Source organism: Glandiceps talaboti, chromosome 5, assembly GCF_964340395.1.
Source record: "Glandiceps talaboti chromosome 5, keGlaTala1.1, whole genome shotgun sequence".
Taxonomy (NCBI): Eukaryota; Metazoa; Hemichordata; class Enteropneusta; family Spengelidae; genus Glandiceps; species Glandiceps talaboti.
The window spans coordinates 23,601,949-23,612,334 of NC_135553.1; the positions used below are offsets into that span (position 1 = coordinate 23,601,949).

Here is a 10,386-nt window from a genome sequence, read left to right on the forward strand (position 1 = left end):
TAATTTACTTCAAGTAGACACACATAAAATGGTTTATTTTTTGAATGTCGATGATAGCATTGTCAATGTCTGTAGCAGGAACTCAATGACCGGTTTATAAAGTGTCCATCACAATACAAAATCCGGTAATAAAGAACGCTGAGTAACATGAAATGTAACTATTAGTTACATAAATACGACTGGTAAATATCCAGTGTTCTTCTGCATATATTGATGAACACTAGTGAATTATACGGATTAGCACCAACTGTCACATCATTTAGGATCTTTTCACTCCAATCACGCTTCTTTCACGTGAACACAACCACTGAAAATAACATGTTGGTTAGCGTGATCTACAATGTTAACATCAAATATTTCCCGTCCTTTTAATTATATTCAAAGTTTTACCAATTCCACATTGTTATATATCACAGCATCACAGAGAAATGGTCGTATGAATCGTTTGGTATTGTAGTTTTCACTTTATGCATACAAATAACAGTAACAGTTGTACACGATCTACACCCTGACATTAGATCCATCTTAGAGTGACAGACATGTGCGTCAATCATATCATTAACAATCGCTGCATCACACGCTTAGTGTACGTCAGATAAGTAGTTAAATAAAACCCGAACACAAATCTTTAAATGATGATAGATATAACACTTGTTCATAATATCACAAATTTCACAATAAAATTTCAGCATAGGAAGACTGGAAATCAATTCAACTAAAGATGGACGTGATCAAACTGATAACACACACACACACACACACACACACACACACACACACACACACACACACACACACACACACACACACACACACACACACGATTTGTCTTTGGTATGATACAAATTAATGGTCTATAAATTTTAGCTTTATGAATTAACAATTCTATGTTTTCTACGTCAGCTTACAGTCACATTATCTGATGACATTTACAAACTGTATCGTCTCTATCAGATAAAATTAATCAAACTCAAAAACTGCTGTGATTGAGAAACGTTAACCAAGATTATTTGTTTAATACTGTTTTTTCAATGCCAATGATTTTAGAGTTATTACGTGTAATGTTGTCTGTATATGCATCTCGGCAATAAAAGTCCTAATGTGGTCATATGGATGACAAACAGGTATTTAATTATTTTGATTTTTGAATTCTTAAGACAACCCTACTATGTTTTCCTACTTCAAAAAAAAACCTATGTGAAACAGCATGTGTTTGTAACTCAAAAACATTCTTTTTTTAAAAACACATATTTTAAAAAATGTTTAAAATATTTGTTATTGTACTTACAACAATAAACATTTTACACACTTTTTATCTTTTAACGAATCACACATTAACAAGGATTTGGTCGTGCAGTTAAATTTTTCCTCTAAACCTAAACAAAGGTGGGGGGTCACCATGCAAAATGTGGTAGTAGAGGTCAAAGTTGATCTTGATCCGTTTTAGATTCAAAATGGCCGCCGCCGAATATTGTTTTAAGTGTATCAGAAAACATTCTATCACTAATTTCTTAGAAAAAATTACAGGTGGTTAAAAGGGTCAAAAACAAGCTCTCGTATGGCAAAGTTTGAGGATTGGAATAACTTAGATTTTCCAGCAAATAAACAGGCGAGACACATTCTGTGTTAATTAAAGTTTTTGATTACAATGACCTAATTTTTCAAATGATCGTCCTATACCAAATCACAATATAAAGTCTGACTTTTCTGTATGACATCCTTACCAAAAGTACACCAAGAATCTGATGATTTGATGCTCAACAACAGCAGTTTGAAAATTCGGTTTAAATGTACACATGTATATGATTAATTTCTTTTAGTTTATACATCCTAAAGAATGATGCATAATTAATCGTGTTATTGTTAAAGTCTACTTTTCTTATTCATATAGAAGCATATTAAGCTTAGTGAGGCCATTCATTAGCAATCTGTCTTTTTTTTTAATAAACCCTACTTCCGCACATACTGAAACCTGTGAGGGTTTTAGATTACAACATTATCTATCGAGGAATGATTTAATGAGGAAAACAACAACGGATAAATAGATTTCTGAAGAGTAAATTTATTTTAAAATGTTTTACATTGTGTAACTATGTCCTATCATAACAGGCTCAGCTGTAGATAATGTAAACAAATAGAAGTATGCTTAATTTTGCATTTAAAACAAAACCTACCAAATTACTGCGATATTGAATTTTGCTTCATTTCCAGTGATTGTTTCATAACTATAATAAATAATTATTAAGTTAAACTTTACAATTTATTTCATTTGCTAAACAATTTGAATTAAGATAAAATAAACAAACCATGTCCCCTTCCAGTTAAAAGCTGTTGTGAGTGATTCTTTACCGTGCGCTGAGAGAACTCAGTCCTCCCTGTGTAACTATGACTGCTCGGTAAATACGCTTAATAGTTACCTGGAGTAGAGCAACAACTTCCCATTCCCAACGCTATATTACATGGTAAATGTTACTGCCTAGAGTATAGACTTTATTTAGGAATAACTCAACTTTTATTGTAACACGTTTACAGATCCTCATTGATAGGGGAGACAGTTTGAAGAAATTATGAAAATAATTCTTCAAACAATCCCGTGAAATTATCGCTGAAAACACAAAAAGTTTGTGTTTCATTACTGGAGATACAATTAAAATCAAGAAAACCTTAAACAAACAATTGTATGGCTCAACAAAAATCTTACCAACACTACTACATTTTTTCGTCTGACTCAACAAAAAATCTTACCAACACTATGTAATGGATAGACAACTCGGTCGGGAGGGTTATGTGCCAATAAACGAGGGGGGCGTAGCCCCGAGGTTTTGGCACATAACCCTACCGAACGAGTTGTCTATCTTACTTATAGTACGGCGTGATTGGCTCAAACGGATCTTTTTCAAAATTTTGTGTAATTTGTTGCATGCAAATTGAGTGCTGAGCGTATAGGTCACACCCCTAAGAAAGAGTGGGTTATGGCTCCGTATAACCAACCGAAATCAAGGCCTCTGATTGGCGAAGTCGGTCTAGCCGTAGTATAATACATTTTATCATCTGGCTCAACAAACATCTTACCAACAGTGCTACATTTTATCGTCTGGCTCAACAAAAGTCTTTAAAACATTGTTCAACAATTATCTCCGTTAGTAAGATTTTTGCTGAGCCAAAAGATAAAATGTAGCAGTGTTAGTAAGATATTTGTCGAGCCATACAACAATTTGTTTCAGGTTTTGTGATTTTAATTGTAAAAGGATCTGTGACATTTTTTTATAGTTGAGGATTCAGATTCTATGAGATAAAACGTATATATTTGTATGACAGTTGTGTAAAATTAGAATGCTATCAATATTTACCAAAATGTATCAATCATTGTAATAAGTAAATGTTGTCGAGTTTGTCATTTAATGACATTTTAATACTTAAAGCAAAAAAAAATTGTGTGTTTCTGATAACCCAACCAACCCTAGTTTAAAGCCGCCGACCCTAGACAATTTTATAAACATTTAAAACAAAAATATAAGAAATTCTTTGTCTTCTTGACCTTCATACACGTTTGTTTTCTATCCCCAGTGATGTCTGTACATATTTCACCAAACTATCACAAAAGGTGAATTCTGAACGACATGTTGGTGGTTGGGGGTCGAAGCAATATTTTCGAAAATAAAAACAATTAACACGATAAAAAAGAATAAAAATCCCGAACTACATTTGCACCTACCCTATTTTCTGGGGCCATATAATCAGAAACACACAATTATCTTTTTTTTCGCCTAAAAAATCTCTTAACCCGACGTAATCGATTTTAACAGTCTCGGGGACGACCCCACAATGTCACACAAGCTCAATAAGAACAACCCTCTCTCTCCCCTCCACAAACGAACGTTCGCAAGTCACAGTGCGACATATGATATATATATTATACTATATTATATTATATTATATTATATTATATTATATTATACTCATATATGGTGTAACCATGATTGTAACGGTCACATCACTACGATCGATGCAATGAAAAGACATGATGGTAAACACTTTATAATACTACCGGAAACCCAGCACTGTATTTCAAATTAGTAGTACATGTAGTAAATACAGAACCTGTTATCATTGGAGGTGTGAAGGGTTTTGAAATTTAACACAGAGTAGTAGAACCTTATTTTTAAAGACTGCGTTTGTAAAATATTTTCTCCACTTTTTTTCTGAAAGATGTTTACGGTCTAATAGAGCTTTCTGGTTTTACATGAAAACCAAAATTTGATTTTAACAAATATTTGATAAACTTAAAACTCGATGAAAATAAAGCATTTGAATAAAACCAATATATTTGGGACAGCTACAATGGAGAAATACTTCCATTTAAGAATTACAGGCCGTGGTTCAATTAAGGATTATTTTGAAAATGACGTCAGTTGTACCAGCGGCTGTTGTAAAACATCAAATCAAATGTTGCAACACCGTATTAAATACATCGTCACAGCCCGTACATGTGGAGAGAGCGTGCAATCCGGCATGTAAACGCGAGCAATGACCCATTCTCGTGCATTCATTGAACCGGTAAAGTGAAAACAAATTCTAAGAATATGATTTTTTGGTGATCACATGGTGATTATATTCGCTTACCAGAAATTATTCATTGTGACATAATTTGTGACAGTCATATCATTTGGAGATATTCAGCTGCATAATTAGTTTGTAAAAGAATTAAGTGCTTTTAATTATGTACACATAAATACAATATTTAGATAAATAGAAAAACTGAATTGGAATGAAATGCGCAATCATGCAAATATTAGGAAAACGCAGTGAAATATTTGATGATTTAGTGAATCAGTATATCATTGTATATGGAGATATTTATCTAATGTATTAAAAACCATAACCAATACACATACATACACACACACACACACGTACACACGTATACACACACACACACACATACATACATACATACATACATACATACATACATACATACATACATACATACATACATACATATATACACACACATACATACACACATACATACACACACATACATACATACATACATACATACATACATACATACACACACACATACATATATACATACATACATACATACATACATACATACATACATACATACATACATACATACATACATACACACATACACACATACGCATACACACACGACATGCGGATGGATGGACAGACAGACAGACAGACAGACAAACAAACAAACAAACAAACAAACAAACAGACAGACAGACAGACAGACAGACAGACAGACAGACAGACAGACAAACAAACAAACAAACAAACAAACAAACAGAGACAAAAACAGTGAGACAGAGGTAAGCAGTCAGTCAGGTCTGACAAAAGAGAGATAGGGAGGGCACACAGATACATACATATAAAGACAGAAAACAAAGTCTTACCTAATTAGTATAATATCGTAAGGTCATCATTTTGTCTGTCAAGTAAATAATTATTTATCTCTCAGAACCGCTAGCTGTAACGTAAGATCATAAAATATTGAGTCAAATTGATTCATTCCACTCTAAGTTAAGGGGCGAGATCAATAGTTTAGTGTAGGATAAAAAACTAAATTCTTTTACTCTGGGGGTGAGGGGTTTTCAGCCAATTTAGCTCTCATCCTACAAAACTGTTTTTACTTTTAATGGATCTGTCTGTACCCCTGAATGCAAATATTTCTAAAAAAAAAAAAAAAAAAAAAAAAAAAAAAAAAACCATCGTCAAATTGAGAAACAGAAGAATTTTCGCTATAGTAAATGCATTGCACTGAAATAAAATAAAGTGTCAGCAAAAGAACTATTTTTCCTCACTACATACTGGTTTTGTATTCATAGCACTACATACTACTACAGAAATTGATTGTGCTGTCCGATTTCAGCCAATTTCGTTAGAAGGGGTGGGGGAGGGGGTCCTGAGGCCTCACTAAAAGAATTCAGCTATTTATCCTACATTGAACTATTGATCTCGCCCCTAAAATGATTTTAAAATCTTCGATTGACCGGACGGAACTCTTGGAGGAACGTAAAAAAAAAGAGTGAGAAGTCAGATTAAAGTATTTCATAATGTTTATCGTTGAAAGTAAATTGTTTTATAGTAGTTCTGGACGCAGAGACGTTTGGAACAATGCAAGCAAGGAAGCCACGTTTATTGTTGTACTTAATTGTTATGTTGTAGCTAACGATGTGAATGTTGTTTATCTAGGTTATACTTGAACTTATTAATTTGACTGTTTTACGACACCATAAACGAACATTTCCAGCGGAACTTGAATGAGATTGACACAATTAATTCAATTTGTTATCGAATACAAATGTACTGGTTGAGAAACCTGGGCCCTGTTCGATGAATTGTTGTTTGTTTGTTTGTTTGTTTGTTTGTTTGTTTGTTTGTTTGACTTCAGTATTCAAATATGTGGTTTTAGAACAGATCCACTTACAACATAAGCAATATTTACACTCGTCAATTCTTTTCAACATTTTTGAACCTTGTTTTTAATCTCATCTTCCTCTCGGCATATTTGAATTTTCATAAAATACCCAGAATTCACTTACTAAACTATTTTTGCTGACATGATCTATGACCCTGGTATAGTTTATTTATTTTCATATGCGGTTTTAAACATAATAAAACCCGGTGTGAAAAACTTCATAATAAAATCTCATTATAGTATTCTAATACTTTCAAATCAAACGAAATCCAAAAACTTTGAGCTGAAAAGCACTGCTTTTTAGTTGGAATAAATCGTCTGATTTACGGTTAAAAGGAAACGTATAATAATCCCAATATATGAAGTTTATATCGAGTTGTAAAATAAGAAAAAATGTGACAATATAAATAAACGAGTTTAATTAATATTTCAGCCGAGTTGTGATGGTACTATTGACTTGCTAACTAATAAACTGATCACAATTGAATGTAGCCAACACCTTGTTGAATAAAATCACGGTTGACACTCCGGTGGACAGTGACTGATGCAAGCTGTTCACGACAAATCGCATAATTTTAGATTTTAATCCCCTGACAACATGGAGGCAAAAACCAGTCCAAGTCAGAAATGTAACAAATTTGCAAAACTAATTATATATTTGTTTTTTAAAAAAAAACAATATTCAAAATATAATGATATCATAATGTAACAAATTATTAACAACTAAATGTTCATTTCAAAATAATGACGCCTCTAGTTGGACAGTTACTAATCAATTCTGTTGGAACCATTTTGATTTTCTTAATTTCACCAAATATTTTTAGATTTTTTTCCACTCATCCCTTAAATGTCATCTCTTGTTGAAATCACATTGATGAAATACATTAGCATATACATGATTTGAGATATACTTACCTCGAAAACACCGCTACGGAAGTGCCTTAAAGCGAAAAAATAAGTCGTCGGGAGTTAGGGCACGATACCCGGCCGACTTAGTTGACGGCAACGTCAGAGAATTCCACAGCCGTTGTAGTGACGACACATCCGTTCGGAAATAATCAACCTCATGAATATTCATCAACAAACATTTTGAATAGTCATCATGGATGGTACATCTGTGCCACAATGTTGAATGTAGCACAGTTTAGCAACGGTAACGCTTCATTGACGTCAGAAATTCTTTGTAATATTATTTTCTTTCTTTTTTAAATTTAACTAATCCCTTCTTACAGCATTTTAATCAAAATCAGAATCAACTCACACATGTCAATAGCTTGAATATAGTGAGTACTTCAAATAAAACACATTGCACGTATGGTAACTGAGTGGGTTACTTATTCTCTGGTTTTATCTAGTATTGTAAAATTTGATACATCGTATTTTCCACACGTAAATATGGCACCACATATCTACAGCCACATGATGTTTTCAACTCAAGGTCACAACATCACGTACGTTGGATGGTAACAGCTCTAAAAAGGTCGCAAGGGAACGTGATTTCCAATATTCGCACGCTATTTTCAAATTTATCCTACAGATGTCATGAAAAATAATCATTGTTGTGTATTCTCCTCATATGTAAATATCTATTTTAAAAAATAGCCAATAAGGCCCAAATACCAATGTTACACAGATATACTGGCAAAAACTTTATATATAATACACACAAAAAAACATACCACTAGTATAGGACTCTACCGTTACAAGTTTTTTTTTAATTTCTTGGATATTATAGTTCTCTCTTTTAGTTTCGAAAAATTACCTGGGGGAGGGGGCTGAAAATGGAGACACACACAAATTTGGGGTGTGAGGGGGAGGGGAGCCTCATCATTTAATGGTCTGAAAGTGGGTTATATTCTGTTTACGATTTCTTGCTCTGGCTGAACAAAATTAAATATCTGGAGCAATCACAGGTGTACACAAGAAATATCTCACTGTACCGTCTGGTGGGTGGGTGGGGGATTTGGGTCAACTTCAAGGGGAGGCTGCAAAGGTATTCGTGAGCAAAACGATTTCTCCTCAGCCCCCTCCACTGCCATATATTCTGCTAGATTCCCTTATTAGACGCTTGAAAAAGTGTGTAGTGAATCGGGATATGCTATAAATATCGCCCTGTAATTGCAATGTTGATATTAATTCTAACGAACGTACTTTCCTCCAAATATGTCGATAACATTTTACCATTAGAAAAGTTGCCTTCAGTTCAGTTCTCTCCTCTCCCAGTGACTGGAAAATCACACTTCCCTCCCGTACCACCGACAATTGTAACCCTTCCCCCAACTACGGAGGCAAAAAAAATCTACTCCTGTGTCCTCATTAAGTCTCCGTACCTAACCCCGGTGACCATCAAGAAAATTTGCACTGTGATTAATTGGATAACTTTTTGACAATAAGTCTTATCGGCTTCGTTGGCCGCACCTGTCAGAGGAATACCCGCACGTTTCTGAACTACGATCTCTACTCTAATACAATATGCGACAACACACATTGAAAGGACTAGCTTTTGGCGATGTTAGTAAAGAATTTTATTCCATTTTGGGGACACAATAGTTTTAAATAGGTGGCAGCTGAACCAACCACGTGTGGGCAAGTAAGGATAAAGGCATAGAAATATTCATTAAAAAAACCCAGAAAAAAGCGTCAACTAAACCAAACTGAGAATTACGCTTGTAAATCTGTAGATCGCAATACAAATGGATGTTTCTTTTTCACACAATACCATAACTTTCATGCAGCATTTTGTCTAATAGTACACTTACCCTTATATGAAAAGATTAATAAACGGGTCATTCACAGTTATTTGCCTAGTTGGTGTTAAATTCCACTTAATAATTAAACCATCCCTCGTCGCCAGTTTGAGTTAGAATCACCCAGTTTACAGAATAATGTTTTTAAAGGGGCACAATCTGAATTTACATGCTTTTTGGGGTGTAATATTTTGCATATTAGAAGTCTCACACAGTATTCTACTTACTGATGTATACTTAACCATCACTTGCAATTGACTGAACTCGAATCTAGTATCAAGATATAACTTATAAACGACCCAATGACGTAATTTATTATACGTAACAAAAAATGTACAGGAACTTCCTATATGCAATAAACAATTCGAACAATGCTAGAACACAAGTTGTAGTATCATAGGATCCATATGTATCTACATTAACATTAGACTAGAATACTTTAAATGAAGATTTTTTTGAAAGTATTTTCACTTGAGTAAAAAAAAGCTTATAAACTCTTGTGTCACTTTAACATGTACTTACATATAATTTCCCACGTGATTACTTAAATGTAACCCTCGTCGACTCACAGTGTTCAATCATAAAACAAAGTGAAATACATATCTATCTCAATTGAATGTAACATCATCTGACTTTTAAATGCACTACCCAGAAAATCTTACGGTCCACAAAATGTGATTTATAAAAGACCTAGAAATGCAAACTAGTTTACGGACTGCCAATAAGTGGGACTAAGTGTAAGGAGTACTTTTCTTTGGCTCAAACGAAGAGCAAAACGGGATTTGAGAGAGAGATTCACCGAGGTTTTTTGGTGGGGGAGGTTACAAAAATGTAAAAACAGAACGGTGAAATAACAGGTGAAACTTCAGAAGAAGAACTTTAATGTAATGGGAACCACACAATTTTTTTACGCCTAGACATGACATGCTTTTGCTCAACAATGACAAAATTGTACAAATTTAAACTGAACATTTAGTGTACAGAAGTACAGTAAAGAACTGTTCCATAGTGGGGGCTGTTCACTGAAAAAAAATCGTCCAGCGTCATTATATCCATCAACCCCTGTTTCGAATTAATCAGTTCATTTCAGATGAAAAGCTATATATATATATAATTCATTTTTACGCATTTTTATGGTAAAAAGAGCATGGTTTTATCAAAATTGAACTGCACGTATTATCA

At 33.8% G+C, this 10,386-nt stretch overlaps 1 protein-coding gene across 2 annotated transcripts in view; it reads right to left on the reverse strand.

Annotated features, from left to right (window-relative positions):
* Window positions 1–7,480, reverse strand: part of LOC144435134 (uncharacterized) — a 19,564-nt gene extending 12,084 nt beyond the window's left edge. For both annotated transcript variants that reach the window (XM_078123695.1, XM_078123694.1), the window contains exons 1-2: window positions 7,373–7,480; window positions 5,433–5,506 (exon numbers count right to left, since the gene is read on the reverse strand). The gene's annotated coding sequence lies outside the window, so the exon portion shown is untranslated. The remainder of the gene's footprint in view (window positions 1–5,432; window positions 5,507–7,372) is intronic.
* Between the last annotated feature and the right edge of the window lie 2,906 nt (window positions 7,481–10,386).